Source organism: Polypterus senegalus, chromosome 1, assembly GCF_016835505.1.
Source record: "Polypterus senegalus isolate Bchr_013 chromosome 1, ASM1683550v1, whole genome shotgun sequence".
In the NCBI taxonomy this organism is placed as follows: Eukaryota; Metazoa; Chordata; class Cladistia; order Polypteriformes; family Polypteridae; genus Polypterus; species Polypterus senegalus.
Window position 1 is genome coordinate 246,492,022 of NC_053154.1, and position 25,245 is coordinate 246,517,266.

At 36.5% G+C, this 25,245-nt stretch overlaps 1 protein-coding gene across 6 annotated transcripts in view; it reads left to right on the forward strand.

Annotated features, from left to right (window-relative positions):
* ank3b (ankyrin 3b) overlaps positions 1-25,245 on the forward strand; it is a 633,883-nt gene that overhangs the window by 236,209 nt on the left and 372,429 nt on the right. The window lies entirely within an intron of this gene.

Genomic DNA, 25,245 nt, shown 5'->3' on the forward strand with positions numbered 1-25,245 from the left:
GTCTTTTTGGGATCCCACCTATGTTTGGCCCTTTAAACTTGATCAACCCATATTGAAGCAATTTTGAACCATATTTTGTGCAGGAAATTACACTCTATACACTCTAGAAATACAAGTGCCCACACTTATTTGCCTTGCGAGCTACTTTTAAAATGACCAGGTCGAAACGATCTACCTACGATATATATATATATATAATATATATATATATATATATATATATATATATATATATATATATATATATATATATATATATATATATATATATATATATATATATATTTATACATAAAATATATGTTGTCATATCTTGTATAACTGAATAACCTTTATGGCACAATAACAATTCAATACGTTTATGGCCACTACAGTATTTGGATTTGATAATCTTCATATGGGAAAAGGCTGACTCGCATAAATAAGTAGAGCCGAATAATGCAGTCAAGGAGGTAGCACATTTCCTCATTTTTGGGTACTTTTCCTCTGTGAGTAAGTTCCAAAACTGTTCATGAGCCCCATACTTCAGCTGACTGTCATCATGTAGTGTCAAAATCTCATCCTCTACTGTACAGGAGTTTTAGGTGAAACAGTGTTGCAATTTTTGATGCAGGTGAATCACCCTCAATATCTTCCCTAAATGGATAGCACTTAAATGTGGCGATTGGCTCAAGTAAAGCTGAGTCTTGAAACCGTCTGTTAAAGTCTGACAGGCAATTTCCAATCTGCTCTGTGTAACATATGCTATCAAGTTGCGCACACGCCTTCCATTGCGTCTCCAGCTCTGACGCGAGGTTTTGGATGTTCCCCAAATCAAGGTGCTGCAGCTTTGTGGACAGATGTTGCATTTTTCGTTTGAAAGCATTAACTGAGCTAATCATATTGACCATGGTTTTCTCTTTTCCTTGCAGCTGTAAATTAAGCTCATTCAACATGTTGGTCAGATGGGGAAAAAATGCCAAGTCTAGCGGCCATTGATCGTTATTAAGTTGCTTGTATTCTGCATGTTTAATGACAAGGAGAAACTCCTTTTTCTCTGGCCAGGGGTCTTGAAATCTCACCAGGAATAGCCATCTGCCTCAACGAAGGCATCTTTTTACATCTCTCCATCTTGGAAGGACTTCTTATGCTTAATGATCGAGTGACTCACCCGGAACGATGCTTCGGTGTGTCTGCCTCTGCTTTTGAATTCAGCCGAGTGAAAAATGACGGCTTTTCGATTAACTGCAATTATAGTTCCCTCTCACTTCTTTTTCTCAGCTCGCTTTTCGGAAGGAAGTCAGTTTCGTAGTTAAAGTGCCTTTCCAGATTTTTCTTCTTTGGAATAGCAATGATAGATTGACAGATCAGACAAACACACTTCGAATGTGACATTGTGAGAAAAAAATCCTCTTCCAATTCCACATCCAGCCCATACCCTCCCCAAGCATTTTTTTTTAAATCCCATCTTTAGTTGATATAACAACAACAACAACAACATTTATTTATATAGCACATTTTCATACAAACAGTAGCTCAAAGTGCTTTACATATTAAAGAATAGAAAAATGAAAGACACAATTTATAAAATAAAATAAATCAACATTAATCAACATCGAATAAGAGTAAGGTTCAATGGCCAGGGGGGACAGAAAAAACAAAAAAACTCCAGACGGCTGGAGAAAAAATAAAATCTGTAGGGATTCCAGACCATGAGACCGCCCAGTCCCCTCTGGGCATTCTACCTAACATAAATGAAACAGTCCTCTTTGGATTTAGGATTCTCACGGAAGGGCTTGATGATGATGATGGTCACGTAGACTTCTTCCTTTTAATCCGTCCATCATTGTTGGAGCATCATGAAGCTTTGAGTAGGTGGAGGTGGCGCAGGCCACCACCACAAAGAAACCCGAAAAAGAAACAGAAAAGAGAGTAGGGGTCAGTACCGATTTTAGAGCCACCATGAATAGTTGTTATGATGAATTGAACATACAGAGTATCAGGATTAAGTTAAATTACGATTAAAATGAAGTTATAAAAAGGCCATGTTAAAGTAATGTGTTTTCAGCAGTGTTTTAAAGTGCTCTACTGTATCAGCCTGGCGAATTCCTATTGGCAGGCTATTCCAGATTTTAGGTGCATAACAGCAGAAGGCCGCCTCACCACTTCTTTTAAGTTTTGTTCTTGGAATTCTAAGGAGACACTCATTTGAGGATCTGAGGTTACGATTTGGAATATAAGGTGTCAGACATTCCGATATATAAGATGGGGCGAGATTATTTAAGGCTTTATAAACCATAAGCAGAATTTTAAAGTCAATTCTGAATGACACAGGTAACCAGTGTAGTGACGCTAAGACTGGTGTGATGTGTTCTGATTTTCTTTTCCTAGTTAGGATTCTAGCAGCTGCATTCTGCACTAGTTGCAAACAATTTATATCTTTTTTGGGTAGTCCTGAGAGGAGTGCATTACAGTAATCTAGTCGACTGAAAACAAACGCGTGAACTAATTTCTCAGCATCTTTCAGTGATATAAGCGGTCTAACTTTACTTATGTTTCTTAAGTGAAAAAATGCTGTCCTAATGATCTGATTAATATGTGATTTAAAATTCAGATTACAGTAACAATCACCCCTAAGCTTTTTACCTCCGTCTTGACTTTATATAAATTGGAAGCCTAACTAGATCACAGCCGGAGTTTTGCAGTAGCTTGCACATTTGATCGTGCATGCTGGATGACCAGTGTGTTAGAAGAAAAGAGATCTCAGACTGGCCACTCTGTACGTCAATCAAGTGGCAAATGCCATAGGGAGGATATATAGACTAATGTTTAATTTTCTATACCATTAGGCGTCATTGGCAAAAATGAAAAATGATCAAAAGGACTTGAAGGTTTGCATGACATATCAGTGGACCCCAGGGGTTCACCCATAATGGAATACAAGGGTCAAAGTTACTCCTTTTCACAAACTTTTTTAAAAATGGGGATCCGTAATACAGGACTTTGGAGTGTCGTTTTATGCCTTTAAGAGGTTGCTAAACATGAATACTGTAGTATTATTTTATATTTGATTCTTTACCAGTTGTTCAAACCCTCTAAGAGCCACTATCAAAAGGTTAGAAATGACAGGTTCAGCATGTAGAGTATCGTTTTAGACCATTTCAAGGTCAGTGATTATGAATATGTCTTTTTTTAAATTTTTGACCCTTTACCTCTGTAGACCTCTATCAGAGGGTAAAAATGACACACATTTTTATTACAATTGAAAATATTTAAGCTTCAAAACATTTAACTTGAAGCACACATTTTAATATTTTATGCAACAATTCTTGTTTATTATGTATTTTTACCTCATGAGGTAAATCATTACAATTCTTATGCACATCCTGAATCAGGGCAGCTTGTGTATAGGTGATTATTATCTGTAGAAAAGATATCAAATGCTTTCAATTATGTTAATTTTCAAAGAAATTCTATTATTCAATGGTTAACTGTTTACTACTTTAGTTCTAACTGCAGTAGATTTCAAATACAGAAAGAACTTTGACACGTTTCCTAAAAGATGACAAAGTCCACGTATGTGGTTGATTATTTTTTTATCATTCCGTCATTTGGTGATAAAAACTCTTTAGAACAGATACAGTAAGTATAAATGTTGACAATAAAACAGATAGGTGGTTGGAGACAAAATTTAAATTCAACACACACTGTTTTCCTGATTGAAAACTATATAGAGTGGAGTAAGTAATCGGGATTAGCTATGGCTGTGACATGTATAGGATGCAGAAGTGACAAGTACACTTAAAATAATCTAACCAGAAGAATACAAGACTGTTTGATGCCTCCTCTGTCATACTGTATGAAGAAGGTAAAGAAAGACACTGTTTCCTCTTCTGAAGATTTGTGGTCAACTGTTAAAAGATCTACCTACTAAACAAGGGAACAAACACTTTCATGTTGAAAATAAAGTTAATGTGCTTTTATTTTGCACTTTTAATAATAAAAAATATACGATATCCAATCTCTATCACACCCACTCCCAGGAGTGGGCAAACACTATGAAACTGCAAGTCAACACAACACAATTCAGAATACAATGCTTTAACCACTTCTGTTCTGGCATGTTGTGGAGACTTAACAGAAAAAAGAGCTTCATTTACATATACTGTAAAAATTTAAATACACCTAACTTTCCAAAGCTATTGTCCACAGTTTAGAGAAGTAAATCAACTTTGTTTTTCGTGGCAGCATTCATTATTAACAAATCCATAAATACTGTCTCAGATTTGCTGAAAACTTTATAGCTGGGACGGCACAGTGGAGCAGTGGTAGCGCTGCTGCCTTGCAGTTAGGAGACCTGAGTTCACCACCCGGGTCCTCCCTGCTTGGAGTTTGCATGTTCTCCCCGTGTCTGCGTGGGTGTTCTCCCACAGTCCAAAGACATGCAGGTTAGGTGCATTGGCAATCCTAAATTGTGCTGGGTTGGGGGTGTGTGTGTCCTGCAGTGGGCTGGCGCACTGCCCGTGGCTTGTTCCTGCTTTCACCCTGTGCTGGCTGGGATTGGCTCCAGCAGACCCCCATGACCCTATATTCGGATATAGCAGGTTGGACACTGACTGACTGACTTTATAGCTGTTCTTCTTTACCTCATCTTTAGCATTTGCCCTTCATAGTTTCAAGAAGTTACTTAACTATAAATAAAGTTCTTTTAAAATTCTTGATTGGATTTTGTTTTCTTCATTTTTTGCTTGTTAACACGTGCAATCAAAATTTTTTTAAAAACAAAAATGTTTTAAAGTAGAAGAAACATGTGCTAGAAAATGGATGAATAAACAAATAACATTTACTGAAAAATAATTCAGTTGCTTGCAGTTTAGCAGACCTGTTAGCAATGTTTATGTTGTCAATGGAGATACAAAGTATATTTAAACTTTTTGCAAAAAGAAACATGCTTACACATATACAATAAATGACAAATATAGTATGTTATTAGATTTTACAGGTAAGGAAGACAGATAATGGTGACGTGTTTAGAAAATGCAAGTAAGAATTTCACTATACACGTGACAATGATGACCCTATGAACACTATGTAAATGCATAATTTCAGTCAAATACACACAGTTCAACTTAACGTTTTCCTTAACAATCAATCATATTATTATTTTACTTTAAAAAAGAATTAGACAAAAATTTAAATTCCAGTAGTAAAAAATAGTAATATGTTAGGCAAACAACATACAATTAATTGGTCATTACTTTTAATATCCCCTACAATTTTATGTCTCTCTTTTTTTAAAAAAAAAAAACAGGCTTGTGCTACAATCTCTTTATATGCAGTAGCTTTGGAACCAAGGGACAGAGGTCATCTTTTTTTTAGGAGATAGGGGTGACTTTTACACATACATTTTTATTAATGGATAAACAATGTAAATTCTAGAGGCTGCATTTCTCTAGGGTCCATTGAACCTCAAGTAGGAGGCAGAAGCAGGACTGGCATTATTATAAGTGAAGTGAGGCACAGTTAAGCAGGAAGGCGGCTGCATACATAGAAACCGGCCTAATGCCACATAAAGCTGGGTCCTAGGTGGGCAAAAGGGTGTCCGATTCATTTGGCTGCTAGTGCATATTCTCCCGTTGTTAATCATCCCTAGTTTTTTGGTTAAGAAATACAAACAATGTTGCCTTGTATTATGTGCTTTCTGTTTCTATGTGGTCTCAAGTATACTATATTGCGAAGATTCACAATTCCATTTTCATTACTAAGTGAAAATATGACTTACAGATATTTAGGTATGTTTAGAAAAAGGAGGCTGTGTTTTGGAAGACAGATATGGCCTTTTAAAATGCTGAACTCCTGCCACAAAAGGGTGCCTGCAGGGCATTGAATCTTTGAGAAGGATGTTACTCTGAGAGCTTTTTCTCTAAATATATACCTGGATAATATGAACTTTAGAGCTGCCACAACTATTGCAGAACACAATTTTTTATTGATAAATAGCTATTAGCTTTTCAATTCCTGCTTAGACTCATCATGTGAAATACTAAACTCCAGCTGATATACAGAATACTGCATAACTCCAAATGTCTCAAGTCCTTGTGAAGTCACCTCAAGGAGGACACTGAAAAACAATGTCAATTTATAGTAGATATTTTGCTCAGATGCTTTGTTCAAAGCAATGCTACAATGAAGAAATTTTAAAATACCCTCTGGCAGGAGGAATTGTCATGTTCATGTGCTCCAATTCACCGATTCATTTACAAATTGTAAGTTAGAGAGGAACTGAACCGAAACTCTGCAGCACTGGGTGTGAGGCAGTAGTCAAGAGAAGGTGGCAGTTCATTGCAAAATATTCTCACTTATACCAGACCAGCAATGTGACTTGCATGTCTTTGGGGTAAGGAAGGAAGATGGAAGCACCCTGAGAAACAGGGAGCAGCTACAATACTAACTACTACACCACCTCATATGTCAATAGCATTGTGCAACCAGAGTTAGTGATGAGTGGAGTTTCTCTCGTGTTAGTTGTTGTTTGCTTGTCAAAGTTAAGTTGTTCATAAATGTGGTGAGTCAGGTTATAAACCAAGGAATATGAGAACTACTTTTTACTAGCACAAAAATAAGACTGTTTGAGACTACAAAAAAGGAATTGTTTTGTTTTTTCATACTGTGCTGAATTCAAAATTGAGTAAAAGTCAAATATTAAATTCATTTCAAATATCAACTTGTGCAATTTTGATTGGTTTGTTATTTTGCTGCAGAGCCAAAAGCCTTTTAACTATGGTCCGTGTACTTTTTGGTAATTGAAATTTCATTTTAGAAGCAAAAACGAAAAAATAAAAATGAAAGGAATTTTCAGATTTAGATTTTTGATTAAAGAATAAAATGAGGGAAAATAAGGTATTTTTTAATTCTTTGGTAACAAATAGCAGTCATAAACTTAAAATTACACATACTTTTCTGGATTTATTTGTGATTCAAATAATGAAAGTGTAATAGGTCAAAAACAACAAAACAGACGCATTTTCGTTGTCTGAAACCGGAGGCATTTCGTCTTCTGCGCGATTTTTGACGACACGTGCGAACAGTCCTCCTCACAACACATCGACCGACGGCCTTCAAGTTACACTGCATGGCATCAGCAGAGGATGGACCATCGCGTTGTTTTTCGGAACAGTAAAAGAGTGACACTCCGGGACGAGGACATGACTGCAGAAAAACTGAGTCGTACTACAAGCTTTGCAGACTTTGCTTCATTGATGTAGCAGTTCTTTTATGAACGTTACTGTTGTTTTTTTATTGTGAACCAGCTAAAATTTGGTTATTTCATTAACTAACATTAAGTCTGGCCATTTTTATAGTGCTATCGCTAGTAAATGTTTCGATAACAATGCGCACAAGTGCAACACGATAGGAAAGCAACGTGATTTACAGAAGTTTTCCTAACGTGTTACATTTGTCAATGAGCATGCAATTCAAAATGTTAGCACTATAAAAATGGCCAGACCTAGTGTTAGTAAATGAAATCACCAAAGTTTAGCTGTAAGTAACAACAATAACGTTCATAAAACAACTGCAACATCAATGAAGCAAAGTTTGTAAAGCTTGTATTTCTTTACCGGAAAGATGCGACTCAGTTTTTCTGCAGTCATGTCCTCGTCCCGGAGTGTCACTCTTTTACTGTTCCGAAAAACAACGCGATAGTCCATCCTCTGCTGATGCCATGCAGTGTAACTTGAAGGCCGTCGATCGATGTGTTGTGAGGCGGACTGTTCGCACGTGTCGTCAAAAATCGCGCAGAAGACGAAATGTTTCCGGTTTCAGACAACGAAAATGCGTCTGTTTTGTTGTTTTTGAGCTATTACACTTTCATTATTTGAATCACAAATAAATCCAGAAAAGTATGTGTAATTTTAAATTTATGACTATTTGTTACCATAGAAATTAAAAAATACCTTATTTTCCCTCATTTTATTCTCTAATCAAAAATCAAAATCTGAAAATTCCTTTCATTTTCATTTTTTCGTTTTTGCTTCTAAAATGAAATTTCAAATACCAAAAAGTACACGGACCAACTATAGCAGTGCAGACTGGAATTGGAATTTTTGCAAATTTCTAATATAAGCACAATTAAAATGAACGACTTGAAAATTTGTACCGTAAGTGATTGGCAGCTTTTTCTAAGCACAACTAACTGGCACGCTACGTCTCACTAATGTTCCAATTCCAATCCCATCCATCCATCATTTCATTTTAGGAAACTACTTTTTCTCTCTATCAGACTTTCGTAAAATGCAAATATCAGACCAGTTCCATTGCAAAGCACACGTACATCAAGAATACTCATACTGAGCCATGAATCAAGAGGCCAGTTAACTCCATAAAGACACTGACTGGGCTGAGTAACTGAACCCTGGTCTCTGGAGCTGTGAGGCAGCAGCACAAACCACTGATTCATTTATACATATACAATGAATGCATTGAAAGAAAGATGTGCATACATAAATGACACTTGTATATGAAGTTTTAAATCATTAGGGTTAATTGAATCTCCCCAATTTAATAAGCCCACTGTTATAGGTTACTTCCAGGTATTCAGCATTTCATTATGAAAGATCTCCAATCTTTAAGAAGGTTCAAATAATATAAATTGTTTGCTTTAATCAACCCAGTGACTATAAATGTTATTTTTAGCAATATTATTATGATCTTTGATTATTTATATCAATGGCATTTTGACATTTTGTTTAATTTAAAATGTGTGTTCTTCCCATTTTGCAACTGATACATTTCTCCCCTTGTTCCCTGTCTTTGTTTTGCTGTGGTAGTTTTTTTGATGTAGTGAGGAGCAAACAGAAAAATATATATCAGATGAGCTATTAAATCATTAGGATGTACAGACTACTTTTGGTTGTTGCTTTACCCTTCATATAAAGCACTTTGAGTTACATCTTTTATATGAAAATGTGCTGTAGAAATAAATGTTGTTCCAGCTTCATGTATCTCACAATAGCTGTAGACTGTGAGATCACCATTTTAGTGATGCCAGAGCGCCTATGCTTAAAACCAGATGTGTGACTTTGTATTGGTTTAGTCAGGAGTGCACGGCATACAAAGTTTTCCTCTTGTGTGAAATGTTGGAATCTCTTCAGCTAACAAATACCTTTTATGGTATAAAGGAACTTTCTAAAGCACATACCCCTCCAAGGACTTGACAAGTACTAATCTATAGATCAACAACAACAACAACATTTATTTATATAGCACATTTTGATAGAAAAAATGTAGCTCAAAGTGCTTTACGTAATGAATAGAAAAATAAAAGACACAGTAAGAAAATAAAGAAAGTCAACATTAATTAACATAGAATAAGAGTAAGGTCCGATGGCCAGAGTGGACAGAAAAAACAAAACAAAAACTCCAGACGGCCGGAGAAAAAAAAATAAAATCTGTAGGTATTCCAGACCATAAGACCACCCAGTCCCCTCTGGGCATTCTACATAACATAAATGAAACAGTCCTCTTTGTATTTAGGGTTCTCACGGAAGGACTTGATAATGATGGTCACGTGGACTTCTGGCTTTTAGGCCATCAATGTTGGAGCATCACGGTGCTTTGAGAAGGTGGTGGTGGCGCAGGCCACCGGAAAAAGAAACAGAGGAGAGAGTAGGGGTTAGTATGGATTTTAGAGCCACCATGAATAGTTATTATGATGAATTGAACATACAGAGTATCAGGATTTTAATTACAGTGAGGTTATGAGAAGGCCATGTTAAAGTAATGTGTTTTCAGCAGTGTTTTAAAGTGCTCTACTGTATTTGCCTTGCGAATTCCTATTGGCAGGCTATTCCAGATTTTAGGTGCATAACAGCAGAAGGCCGCCTCACCACTTCTTTTAAGTTTAGCTTTTGGAATTCTAAGGAGACACTCATTTGAGGATCTAAGGTTACGATTTGGGATATAAGGTGTCAGACATTCCGATATATAAAATGGAGCGAGATTATTTAAGCCTTTATAAACCATAAGCAGAATTTTAAAGTCAATCCTGAATGACACAGGTAACCAGTATAGTGACATCAAAACTGGAGAAATGTGCTCAGATTTTCTTTTCCTAGTTAGGATTCTAGCAGCCGCATTCTACACTCATTGCAAGTGATTTATGTCTTTTTTGGGTAGTCCTGAGAGGAGTGCGTTACAGTAATCTAGTCGACTGAAAACAAAAGCGCGAATTAATTTCTCAGCATCTTTCAGTGATATAAGAGTTCTAACTTTTGCTATGTTTCTTAAGTGAAAAAATGCTGTCCTAGTGATCTGATTAATATGCGATTTAAAATTCAGGTTACAGTCAACAGTTACCCCTAAGTTTTTTACTTCTGTCTTAACTTTTAATCCTAATGCATCAAGTTTTTTTCTGATAACCTCATTGAATCCATTTTTGCCAGTCACTAAAATTTCAGTTTTCCTTTTATTTAGCTTGAGAAAATTACTATTCATCCATTCAGAAATACCAGTCAGACATTGTGTTAGTGAATCGAGAGAGTCAGGGTCATCAGGTGCTATTGATAAGTACAGCTGTGTGTCATCAGCATAGCTGTGGTAGCTCACGTTGTGCTCTGAGATAATCTGACCTAACGGAAGCATGTAGATTGAGAACAGCAGCGGACCCAGGATAGAGCCTTGTGGAACACCATATTGGATATCATGTGTCTTCGAGTTGTAATTACCACAACTAACAATGAATTTTCTCCCTGCCAGGTAGGATTCAAACCAATTTAAGACATTGCCGGAGAGGCCCACCAATTGACTAAGGCGATTTCTAAGAATATTGTGATCAATGGTGTCAAATGCGGCACTTAGATCTAAGAGGATGAGAACAGATAAATGGCCTCTGTCTGCATTTACTACTTTAACAAGTGCAGTTTCTGTGCTGTGATTTGTTCTAAAACCTGACTGAAATTTATCAAGAATAGCATGTTTATTGAGGTGGTCAGAGGTCACTAACTCCCTAAAATAACTATATTAATTTTGAATTAATTTTAATTGACTTGCTGTTGAAGACTCAGATCCATTAATTGTTTATTTTTCCTTAATTAGTAGCCAAACAATAATGAAATACAAAATGAGCCTAAACATGACCAGTAAACTGTGTCCAACATACTATATCTGAAAATAAAGAAAGATGAAGGTCACAGGAATGTTACTGTGCTCAGGTCCCCAAAACATTTTTACAGTAATCTTAGAAAAGAGAGAATCAGAATTTCAGAAATGTATGCTGTTGCACAATGAGAGCAGCAACAAGCCATGGAATTAAAGAACGGGTTTAATTAACAACAAGAATTGGCACCTAATTAAGCAACTGGTTGGCATGACATTGGTTGAAGTTTGAGGCCCTCACTTAGTTGTTCTTGTGTTGGCTCACTCACTTCACATTTAATTTCTGCTTGAGTGCAATTTAAGGTTTTGGGTTTTTTCAGTTTTAAACTCTATTTTATTAGTCACTTCATGCACCAGACACAAATGACAAACATTCTCACCCAGTATTTATACTTTTTAACTCTCTTTCCTCTTTGGGCATAGTGTTCACTCGGTTTTTTTAAGAGTGATCTCACTCACATCATATATGATCTCAATAAATGCACATTCACAATGCAAAAGAAGTCTTGAAAGCAGCTGTAACTGTACCACTTCAGTGTTCAGTAAATTTAATATGTCAAAAAATGTGGTTTTTTTGCCCCCATTTCCTTATTTTATAATATGCAAGTGACAATAATGTTCCTATAAATCTAAACTGTTTGTTAAGTTATCAACACGTCTCATTTTGCATAGTGGAGAGAAGAAAAACAACTTGTCCTTGCGAGTATTTTCCAGTTCTACTTTATAACCACTAGGGGGCGACAAAGGACAACTTAAAGAAGCTGTGGAGCCCGGACAAATTGGCTGACTCATCTCTTGAAGGCACCTTATTGTTTGTTGTTAGAGCTGCAGCTGTATCCACTTTGTGGCTTGTCTGTTTTTTTACATTACTTATTGTTTAGCCTATAAATATAAAAATTAGCTAATGCATATATTTTTATTTAAGTGCTGTGATCTGGTAAGGCTGTAAGGATGTGCAATGTGGAGCAAGCTACCAAGGTTTCATGTAAAACACGAACGGGTGTTCAAAGGTGACCTCTGCTGCAACCCACTGATGTCATCATTTGGGGCTGTGAATTGCATTCTGGGATTTTTGTTGCTATGTAAGGTCAAACAGATACTATTGCGTCATTTTATTTATTTATTTTTTTGTGCGCTTTATGGTGGAAACAGCATTAAGTTAAGAGTGTGTTACCATTTGGTATTATCACGTGATAAGGTACAAAGCACAAGTGGCATATGGGGGTAAAAAAATCAATAGATGCTTGTTACCATGGCAACCAGCGCCCTTGACAGCATTTTCAAGTGCCTCATGCTTCTTTCTGCTTCATCATTTAGCTCTTCTGCAGCATGCAAGCAATTGAATTATTTGTGAGACCTGTCTAACAGGATGGCTGCTCCATTACAGTCATCTGGTGGACTTACGAAATTTGGTAACTGAACATGACTAGTGTACAGTTTTTCTATAAAGATTATGAATTCTATTAACTTCATTTATTTGTAAAAATCTGCCTGCAGTGGTTACTAATTCAATTTAATTAATCATAATCATCCTGATGTATTTACTCTTACCTGAAATGAGATGTGACTGGAAGATGTCAGGAAAGTGATTATTTTACTATTTCTTTACAGTTCCATTTATTTACTTATATAATTGGAGTTAACCAACTTGCTCAGGGCCACATAGTGAGTCACAAGTGGGGACTGAACAGAAAGCCCTGGGTTTTAAAGCCCAGTGCCTTGGCCACTAGACAACACTGCCTATGGAATTAAGGAGATGCTATGGGAGTTGACTTTTTATGTCTTACTGACATTTCTGAACTGTATTATTACATATGGATAAAGGATGAGTAGTTTTAGGTAGGTTAGTAGTACTAACTACACAGTAAAGGATACCAGCAGCCAGAAAGTTCTTGAAGCTGTGCAACAACATACCCAATGTGGACTTTAATCCAAGCTTTACTTTTCATAGTTAAGGCTCTTAAGGCTAGTTCTGCTGGTTGCTGGGAACCTTTTTGTTGCACCTACAGACGGTGTTCCTTCTAATTGCACACTTGCCAGTTTTATATTTTAGCATAGCTAATTGACATGTTACTTTATTGTTATCATTGATATACTTCTGTTTCTTTGTTCTATTTTACCCTATTTATCCATATTTTCATCTTTGGGAAAAAAATATTTTGACTTTAAACTGTGACAGTGCTGATAGTTGCTTAACAGTTTCTGATTCACTCTGGTTTTCAATTAAGTTATAATGCTTTGACTATTTCCCTTTCTTCATAGACAGACTGATTCTGCATGAATTGCAATAGTTAAGGGAGCTGTGAAGGATTCTTGTTTGGCAGTTCCCCTTGATTTTAGGTTTGGATGAAACAGTAAAATGAATTGGATGGCTGGCATGACCACTTTCCATAAAAAGTTGGATGTTCTCTTTCTGTCTATGTTGCAGAGGGATAAAGTACAAGTGCTATCCGATAAGAACCCTGTTAGGGTACAGATACACGTACAGAGGTGCAATAGCTAACTTTATCCCACTAGGGGTTTACTGCAGGGTAGGAGTATAAAAGTTTCATACGAAAGCCTTGATCTCTCCCCTGAATCTCATTTCACACATGATTTCCATTGGACTAGTAAATTTCAAGTTATCTGAGCTGCTGTGTTTCATTCTGTTGAAAGAGCACTTGTCTCTTCTTAGGTAAGTTATTAGATGCTGATGAGGGTCTTCTATACCTCTGTCACACAATGTTGCAAGAAAAATTATATAACTGAAAATGCTATGAGAACCTCAGAGTAGTAGAGTGTTTTAAAAATGAAATAAGGATTTCTTTATCACAAAATATTAAACTGAATGTGAACAATATTTGAATATTTTCTTTTGTATCTTTTCACTAAAGTTAATAAAATTTAACTGTTTCTACTTAATGTGTTACCATGTACACATGCCTAAGTCAAATACAGATATATACTGTATATATATACTTATTTTTGTATATATGTAAATTAGATCTGGTTGTGCTCTTGCCATCTTTATGTGTAAGGCTTTTAATTAGAAGACGATATGAACCTGTTTCAGATAAGGTTTGTTTTGCACTTAAATTTTGTTTAACGATGCCCACGTAGATTTTCTATTAATTCTTTACAATAACTTTAGTAGCCACTTGAGTTGAATGTTTAAACATTAAGTATTGCTTCATCAATCCACCCTGAATCATCCATCTGTTTTTATACATATTTGAGAGTCATGAATTTGCATACCCTTGTTCATTTTTAGTCTTTTTTTGTTGTCATGCTACCTTTTAGCTTTGTTATAGCATAGTGGATGATGCTTGCTGCTGTTGTAGACCCACATATTGTTGTTGTCTATGTGCTATTTGTATGTTCTCTCTTTGTCAGCATGAGTTTTGTACCCAGTGGGTGTGAGTGTGGTTGAAGGGACCCTGTAATGGAGTTATACCCAGCCCAGAACTCTTTCCAGCCTTGCACTTAATTCTCGAATGATAGACGTTAGACCTTGCATCCCTGAGTTAGATTAAGCCGGCATGAGAATCGTAATGAACATAAGTATTAAGCTATCTTATGGTCAAATAGTGAGAAAGATTAGAATTATACTGTGCATATGAAAACACTGGGCTTGAAATCTGTTCATATGTTTAGCAAGTTATCAATTATGATGATTATGGAATGCAAATGTGTATATATAAATGTGGCTATATAAATAAATAAAGTTATAATACACAGTCACAATTAAAACTTTTTGCAAAGAGTTGCCAATTCTGTATTAATATCATTTGTGATAGACTATGCTTGACCCTTTGTAAGACCACAGTGTCCTCATACTGTGGGCACAAACAGAGCAAAATGCCTTAATGGAGGAAAAAGATGTCATCCCCCTAAAGAATGCAGAATGAATGAGACCTTTTCAGCCAAGTGCAAAGTTCAACATGTCCAAAACTGTGCAGTTTGCCATTTGCACACAATTTTTGCTCAGTGCATTTCTTTTTTAGAGTTATTTCTTCATATGTGGACTGTGTGTGTTCTACTTAATCTTTACATTGTATCTTTCTCAGCGAATAATAAGCTTTACAAAAGAAAATATAATTGTGCAATTTTTAGGGTGCTTGTCAATGTTAAGCATCTGTCTATCTATTATAGATGTGAGAAACACCTTACTTTACTTTCTTCCTAAATTGTTTCACAAAGCTATTAACAAATGCAGACCTTTGAGAATTGACTGAAAATATTGATTATATAGTAATGTAATGTGAATGTGTAAAAGCATACGTTAGGCCCTCAGTGTGCTTGCATGCAGACTAGTCAGTATACATGCCAAAAGCAGCACAATGAATTAAGAACTACAGTATAACTCCTTCTGATGAAAGACACTACTGTCTTACCTACTTGCCTTACCTTGTCTTACCTAGTTCTTAATGTATTGATTAAATAAACCTGACATTTTATTCACATACGGACATATTAAGTACACTTTCATCACCTGAAGAAATTTCCCAAAACATTGTTTTACAGCATAAAACAAAAAGAGCTCTGATATATGCGATGTTAAGAAGATTATTTATTATGCAGCACAACATTACTTTCACTCTAATGTTTGCATATCACTCCTATTTTATTGCCTCATCACAAAGGCATGTATGTTGGTGTAATTGGTAATTCTAAACTGAGTGTTCATAAGTGTAACCTGTGAATGACTGGCTTGTCTTGAGTCTTGCCTTGCATTTTGTGACACTGAGATAGGGTACAGCCAACCACCTCCATGAATTTGATTTAGCAGATTTAAAAATGTTATATTGCTTTCTTGCCTTTCCAAGAGATAGTCTTCAGTAACTTTGTCAAAAAAACAAAATAGGCAAAACACACCAAGCATAATGCTGTATCTAGGGCATGAAAAACAGAATAGCATAAATATATGTGAAGCATTAATTCAAATTACATTCAATATGCTACAAAAGGCCAAAGTGTATAAGAGGCTTTAGGACAATACGTTGTCCAGACAGCCTGTGGCCTATTTCAATACAGAATACTGTATATAATGTATGTGCTGAAGGAGTGACAGCATTAAAATGCAGTTGAAATGAAAGAAAAGAAATCATATCCTGCGGTCAGTCATTATTTTCCATTATTCACAGAAGAGTGATAGATTTCAAATTTAGTACACTGCCTATACAGGCAAATCAATTACTAGCAAGCAAATTGATGTAATCACATGCACAGTATCCTTGGGTCATAGTGGTAACAACCTCAAGTAGTGCAAAATGTTAGACTTGAAATGTTTGTGAACCAGTCAAGAAAAAGAATGAAGACAGAGTGCATTCCTGAAAAATAAACATTAAATTGGCTAGGAAATGTCATATTATAACAGTAAATGTTCAATTGCCTACTTTATTTGCTACACTTTGAAGAAAGAGAAAAATGATACTTAGATTTCTCATAAACTGATAATTAATAAAAAGTGCTAAGTGGTTTTGAAGAAAAGGACAGTTAAAGTTTTGTAAGAGGACATATTTTAGCATAAGAAACAAGTTATAGCTCTACTATAAGTATGTGTAGACATTCTTGTTGTAGACCTCTACTGCTTATCTTTATTCCCATGCCATAGATGCAAATGACAAGGGCCAATTTATTAAATAATTGTTTACCCTTTGGCATATCTTACTTGCCAATTTTATCTTGCATGAAACAATGACATTTTTTAAAAATATGCACCAGGTGCATTTCCTCTTAAACAAATCTGTAGCCATAAAATTAGTTCATCAAGAACACAAGGAAACAGTTGGAAACGTATTATGGGTAAATTTCACATAATCATTAGGAAGGTTTTCTACACACAGAACTATAGACACATGGAGTAAATTACCAAGTAGTGTGATACATGGTAGGACTTTAGGGGCTTTCAAAACTAGACTTGAAATTATTTTGGAAGAATTAAGGGGATAGGACTGTCGAGGTTTGTTGGGCTGAACGGCCTGTTGTCGTCTGGATTTTTCTAATGTTCTCAATGTTCTAATAATGGTTTCCTCTAAGATTTGACTCCAGATGGATTTTTTTTAGCATTATAACACTTCCTTTATAGGTGCTCCCTGATAACACCTATCTGTTGTCTTTTCAAAGTTAATTTGTAAATACTCTTAAGTTGGTCATGCTTGACACCCTTTTGTTACAGTACTGTTTTTTTTTCCTTTTTTCTTTCACTTTTCTTCAAAAATGATATATAATCATTTTGAAGTGTAAACTTTAACATCACCAGATATTCTAAGAAAGTGGTTCAGCAAAATAATTTTCTGCTTATTATTAAATTTGGATGTTTTGTTGTTCATTGTCTATCTAACATTACTCTTCTGTCTATTTTAAGATGTTCATACCTGATGATTGCTTTGTATGGGTTATAAAAAGTCTAGTTTCTTTTCTTTAAAATAACTTCAGTAACCACTTGAGTTGAATATTTAAATATTAAGTATTGCTTCATCAATCCACCCTGCATCATCCATCTGTTTTTATACATATTTGACAGTCATGAATTTGCATACCCTTGTACATTTTTAGTCTTTTTTTGTTGTCATGCTACCTTTTAGCTTTGTTATAGCATAGTGGATGGTGCTTGCTGCTGTTGTAGACCCACATATTGTTGTTGTCTATGTGCTATTTGTATGTTCTCTCTTTGTCAGCATGAGTTTTGTACCCAGTGGATGTGAGTGTGGTTGAAGGGACCCTGTAATGGAGTTATACCCAGCCCAGAACTCTTTCCAGCCTTGCACTTAATTCTCGAATGATAGACGTTAGACCTTGCATCCCTGAGTTAGAGTAAGCTGGCATGAGAATCATACTAAACATAAGTATTAAGCTATTTTATGGTCAAATAGTGAGAAAGATTAGAATTATACTGTGCATCTGAAAACACTGGGCTTGAAATCTGTTTATATGTTTAGCAAGTTATCAATTCTGATGATTATGGAATGCAAATGTGTAGCTGACTAGCCTTGCTGCTGTTGCAGATATTTAGGGTACACAGGCAACCGGAGATGAGCTACAAGAGGGGAGCTAAGAGCACAAGTATTTCTGATGGATTTGATATAAACCAAGTTAACAACCTACATCCGGTGGAGCTTCATCAAGGATAAAGGTAGTATGGGCCACTAGAAGACATTAGGTTTAGGTTTAGGTTTATTTGTCTTATATAGGTTAACACAGGGTCAACATACAATGAAATGTGTATGATGAGAAAAGCAAGTCTGTCAGCCTAGATCCAATAAAGCTAAAAAAATAATTAAAAATAATAAAAAAAAAATTACAAGTTAAAAATAGACTAGCTATATAAAACATAAAGTGTACATTTTAAAAGAGGTTATAGAGCAACATGAGTTGAATGAGCAGCAAGTACAAATGACAGTTATTGCACAGATAATGTTTTATAAGTACAGATGCATATTCCATAAAGCAGATGCATATTCCATAAAGCAGATGCATGTTCCAGTCAGTATTCAGAGTGTATACAGGTACAGTTTGTGTGTGAGTAGTGCAATGTAGATGTAATGCAATGTAGGTGTAATGTAAGTGTATGTAAGTGTTCAGGTGTTGCTGTTGAGGAGTCGAATGGCCTGGTGGTAAAAACTGTTCTTAAGTCTTGTAGTCCGAGCAGCCAGACTCCTATATCGTCTGCCAGATGTTAACAAGGAGAAGAGCTGATGTGCTGGATGGCTGTGGTCCTTTATGATGCTGCTCATCTTACGCAAGCACCAATGGAGGTAAATGTCTTCAATGGCAGGAAGACTCTTGCCTGTGATGTGCTCTGCTGCCTTCACCACTCTCTGTAGTGATTTTCGGCTGCTGTCAGAGAAGCTCCCATACCAGACGGTAATGCAGCGCGTCAGCAGACTCTCGACCACACTTCTGTAAAAGTTTGAAGTGATGTTGGCATTCATGCCAAACTTCCTGAGCCTCCTCAGGAAGTAGAGCCGCTGGCAAGCTTTCTAAACCACAGTGTCTATTTGAAGGGTCCACGAGAGATCCTAGGTGATGTTTACTCCGAGGAACTTGAAGCTGTTAACCCTTTCAACTTCTACGCCGCTGATGTAGATGGCCTGGTGTTCTCCGCCTTGCTGTTTCCGATAGTCCACGATCATCTCCTTGGTTTTGCTGACATTAAGAGACAAGTTGTTATCCAGGCACCAATTACTCAGTGCCAGCACCTCCTCTCTGTAGGCCATCTCATTGCTGTCAGCGATAAGGCCTATGATGGTTGTGTCGTCTGCAAACTTGATGATGGTGTTTGTGCCGTGTTTTGCAACACAGTTGTGGGTGAACAAGGAATACAAGAGGGGGCTAAGCACACAGCCCTGCGGCGCTCCTGTGTTTAAAATAAGTGATGAGGATGTGTGTTTGCCAACTTTCACCACCTGGGGCGTGTTTGTGAGGAAAGAGAAAATCCATCTGCAGATGGTCGTCCCCAACCCAAGGTCGTAAAGCTTTAAGACGAGTTTTGAGGGGATGATGGTGTTGAATGCCGAATTGTAATCTATGAACAGCATTCTTACATATGTACAGTACTGTATTTCCTCTTTCCAGGTGGGTGAGGGCAGAGTTTATTGTTAGCGCAATGGCATCCTCTGTAGATCTGTTTGCTCTGTAAACTTATTGGAGAGGATCCAGCGTGTCGGGGTGGGAGGAGTAGATGTAACCTTTGACCAGTTGCTCTTCATAATGACCGATGTCAGTGCAACCGGGCGACAGTCATTCAGACAGGAAACCACCGGTTCCTTTGGGATAGGAATGATGGTGGATGCCTTGAAGGAAGTGGGGACCACCGACTGCCTCAGGGAGAGATTGAAGATGTTGGTGAACACACCTGCTAGCTGGTCAGCACACGCCCTGAGGGCACGGCCTTGGATGCCATCTGGTCCCGGAGCTTTGTGAGGATTGACCTTTTTGAAAGACCTTCTCACATCATTAGCATTAAAAGGATAGACTGTCTAAGAAATTATTAACATTTGTATATGGATTAATCAGTTGGGCTTTTGATTAATATGTTGACATACTTTGTACCTTATTGAATCTTAAGAAAATAAATTTTGGGGTATACTTTATTAATCCCCAAGAGGAAATTGTCTTTTCACATGAACTTTGGAAATCAGAGCGCAGGGTCATCCTTTGTTCAGTGCCCTGGAGCAATTTTAATGTTAGAGGCCTTGCTCATGGGCCCAACGGAGTAGGATTCCTTCTGGCAGTAATGTTATTTGAAGCAGGTACCTTCCAGATACCAGCACTGATCCTTAGCATCAGAGCCACAACTCTGTCTATAACAAAAACAAGTATATTTTATTACAATTTACTATATTTAAGGGACTGACACACTCTGCCATTGGTGGAAATTTTACTGCAGAAAAGGTATTATTTTTAAAAAGATAACAGCTACCATCCTCTAATAATCCTGCAATCCAAAACCCCAGGCAGTGGAGAATGAAAAGGGTCAGTGCCACCTGCTATTACTGGGTACCAATGTCTCCCTCGGCTCTCGTACATTTTCAGTTTCCTGAAATATTTAAGTGTTTTTGTTGAGGAAAGCAAAGCTTTGCTGCAGTATGTGAAAACTGTAGTGCTTAATTGTATTGATCAGTTTTATTAAGACAATAGATGAATAATAGGATATGTGTGCTTATCTTTTATTACTCTGTCTTGGGTTCAGTGAGAGGTGCACTCATTATAAACATATTGTCTTTCTGGTTAAGTAGCCTAAAAGGTGTAATTGTGCTTGTGTTTGCATTCTAAAAGTGAGACCAATTTAATATCCAGACAAGGGGCTCTCAGATAAGGTGCTAGCCCTAGTAAGTGGGTCAGTAGATGTTAGTGGAGATGGACACATCACACAGTAGGTCTTGAACCTGTCCAAAAACCTCTTAACTGAATTTCATATAGGAATTGCCCTTTGGTTCTCATAAACATGATTTGCTTATCATTTTAGGGAACAAGTTGCTATTTGAATCAAAGACCTCACCAATCATAGTGCAGGCATTCCACTTTTCCTAATTGTAGACCCATTGATTTTATTGTTTATGCTCTTTCCTGTCAAAGGTAGTTTTCACGAAAAAAAAAAAAAAACGAAGAAGCTAAGCTAATCCTGAAATTTGAACCACACAATCTCCAGAACTGAACAACCAATTAATTGCTAATCTCCCCCTTTATACTTTGGTTTCACCCCTTTCATTTCCCATGACTTTCTCGCCTGCTTTTCCAACCACTTTGCACGTGATTTATCTTTCCTAAACACTTTGTTTCAGGCCAGACAGTCAAGCCATTGTGTTTCTAACTTTCCTTTTATTTTTTTACTTAGGAAGTTAAGTTTACATATCCTTTATATTTTTTAGGTTCATGCTGACATAGTCGCCGATTCTATAACAACCTAGTTTGGCTCAAGGATTATTTGTTTCCTCAAATAAAGCACAAATAAAGAGTCCTGAATACAACTAGACTGTATATACACTACTTTTCATCAGATCTGTCAAGCTTTGCTTTGCATGCTTGATAACAGCAATAGACTCTTAAGTCTGTGTTTTTAGAGGGCTAGCAGTAGTGCAGACAGCTTTCCAATACACCTCCAGCTTTGAGGCTTTCTTTGTTTTGTACTATTCTTCACATTTTGTCTACCAGATATATGATAACACATTTTAAAGTATAACAGGCAAATTCAGGCAAATTTGCAGTGGGAGCCTGCCATCTTGTCCAATTTTTTGAGATCTGTAACTCATGATGTTTGCTTGGAAGTGTAAATATCGGAGAGAAGAAAACATCACATTGTGCAGAAAAAGAATATAACAAAACAAAGCAACACTAAACAGCTGATGCTTAGTTTCCTTTTTATCTTTTTGCCTTTAAACAGATGTCATTGTTTGAGCTGTTCTGTGTGCCACAGTTGAATACTGGTAACAAGAGCATAACAATGAAACCTTTTTTCAAGAAAGGAAATCAGAAAATGAAGCAATGAATTGAGCAACATTTCTGGCAGTGGCACATATACATGACTGGCCAGATAGAAGCAGGCATGATCAGAACAATATGTGTTTTCAGTCTTATTTCAAGACAAGAGAATAAAATTATTGCAAACTAAAAGTTAAAAAATGCACAAAAAGTCTTCTTTTAGCCAGCAGCTATGAAGCTTATTTTATCTCATGACAAAATTGAAAGTTTCATAGAACTATGATACAATGAAGTTTACCCAATAAATTGTAAAATGTGGTTAGCTACATGAATTCTGAAAATACCCCAAAGACCAAACTTAAGAGACGAACTTGAGAGTTTGTATTCCGCCTTTTTTAAGTTTAGATCTGTTTGGACCTCTCAAGGGCTTATTACTACCTAATATCAGACTGTCATTCCTCATAGGAAGATTTAAAAGAGAAAATGATTTAAAAATAAAATTGTTTTAATGTGCACACAACACTTGTTATTTTGTAATGTGGCACTGTAGTTGTAATTTTTTAAGCAAGTTCTCAATGTATAGTAGTCCTATGGGAAAAAATATTGTGTCATATAAATAAAGGTAACTCAACTAACATTGTAGAGTGCTTTAATTGCATGATGTACTACAAGTTTACCAAATTGCATTGTCCTGTAGCTCTCAGCTGTGAAACAAGCAAAAGCACCCACTTTGCAGAACACAGTTTCCAAAATGACAAATGTCATGTTGGTATTTGGTATATACAGGCACATTTCCCAAACAAATTTAGCTAAAATACAGTACGGTAGCAGGTGCCACAGCGCAAGGGCGAATTTTGTGTTATTCCCCTGAAATGTCTGTATGAAAAGCTGTTAAAGCATTTTAGACATTTTGTAAAATAAATGTTGTACCGTGTGGCTTATCATTTATATTATAGGCATGCTAAACACTGTCATAAGGATCATACATTGTTCAGTCTTCTGAGAAGTAATGTGGTTCAGGCAAAATAAAATTTGAGATAGTAAGCCAGCTTCTAAGGTTTCAGATCCTAGAGTAATGCTTGGATGCTCCATTTTATTTGACCAATTTGTTAAAATTAAGCATGTTAGGGAACTCCATTCGCTATGCAGTTGGGTTGAACTTAACATAACATTTTCAAAGTCCATGCAAAGTATTATAATCCACTTCATACTAAAGTAGAATTACTTACTATAGCTAATTGCTTAAAAATATTTTTAAGGTGACTCCTAGAAATTGCAAAAGTTTTGCTACTTTAGGGTAACAGAGACTGGTTATTTACTTGTACTCACACAAAATCATTAAACAATGACAGTTTTTATTGTCATTTGTGGGTTCTATATAGTTCAGTTTAGATACCTTAAAATAAAATGGGATGTGGAAAGCACCAAAGGTTTTTGGTTTTGTGTGGTTAATATGGATAAACACCAACTATTACATACCGTACATTTCAAAAATATATTTGTGTTCTTGTATATATTTTAAGCTTAGTTTATATGGTTGACAGATCTTTAAACTTCTCAATGTTTTGTCCAGAATCCAAATATTTTCCCTCCACCTCCACTTTTAAATGTGGTCCTGATCACTTAGTACAGGGGGGTCGCCATTAAGAAGTACAATGTAGAACTTGCAGTGCGCAGTGAAGGAATATTATCAAACACCCCACTTATTATTAAAACATATTACATAAAGCAAAAGAAAATACAACAAGATTTAACTTTTAGTAAATTTTAATCATAAGTGACATGTTTAAATGTCCTTTCCTACAAAAAGTGAACTACTTTTTAAAAGTATAAGCAGAAAAAATTGATGCTTTAAATTCATCATACTCATAAGCTTTCAAACTTGTGACTAAAAAGGAGCAATACGTAACATGAAAACAATATAAAATTCAAACACATGTTAAATTCTGAACTGTGGTTTCATTTATCTGTATATTCTATATCTGTATAAAGTTAAATCACATTAAGAAACTTCCTTACTTCCACATATTCTGTGTTTGCTCATTGATCTCCTCTTAACTCAGCCACAGGGGATAAACCCAGCCACAGGGGATGCACAAACCAGTGTGTTTCTTGGTGCCGGTCCCAAGCCCGGATAAATGGGGAGGGTTATGTCAGAAAGGGCATCCGGTGTAAAATTTTGCAAAATCAAAATGCGGACAACAATACAAATTTCCATACTGAATCGGTCGAGCCCCGGGTTAACAACGACTGTGCTGGCGGAAATTGGGCTACTGTTGGCTGAAGAAGAAGAATGAGAAGGAGAAGAAGAGGGGGTGATGCCTCCAGAGGCAGGAGGAGAGGAGGAAGGTAAAGAGAGTGGAACTGAGGGTAGGAACTTTGAATGTTGGCAGTATGGTAAGGGGAGAGAGTTAGCAGATAGGATGGATAGAAGGAAAGTTGATATATTGTGTATGCAAGAGACTAAATGGAAGGGGAGTAAGGCCAGGTGGATCGGAGGTGGATTCAAATTCTTCTATCATGATGTGGATAGGAGGAGAAATGGAGTAGGGGTTATTCTTAAGGAACAGTATGTCAAGAGTGTTTTGGAAGTAAAAAGTAATGATTATGAAGCTGGAAATTGGAGGTGTGATGATGAATGTTGTTAGTGCATATGCCCCACAAGTTGGGTGTGCAATGGATGAGAAAGAATATTTTTGGAGTGAGTTGGATGAAGTGATGAACAGTGTACCCAAGCAACAGAAAGTGGTAATTGGAGCAGATTTCAATGGACATGTTGGTGAAGGGAACAGAGGAGACAAGGAGGTGATGGGTAGGTATGGTGTCAAGGAGAGGAATGAAGAAGGTCAGAGGATAGTGGATTTTGCCAAAAGGATGGACATGGCTATGATGAATACATATTTTAAGAAGAGGGAGGAACATAGGGTTACATACAAGAGTGGAGGAAGATGTACACAGGTAGATTACATCCTATGCAGAAGAGTCAATCTGAAAGAGATTGAAGACGGCAAAGTGGTAGCAGGGGAAAGTGTAGTTAAGCAGCATATGATGGTGGTAAGTAGGATGACGTTGGAGATCAAGAAGAGGAAGAGAGTGAGGGCTGAGCCAAGGATCAAATGGTGGAAGTTGAAAAAGGAAGACTGCAAGGTTGAGTTTAGGGAGAAGATGAGATAGGCACTGGGTGGTAGTGAAGAATTACCAGACATTTGG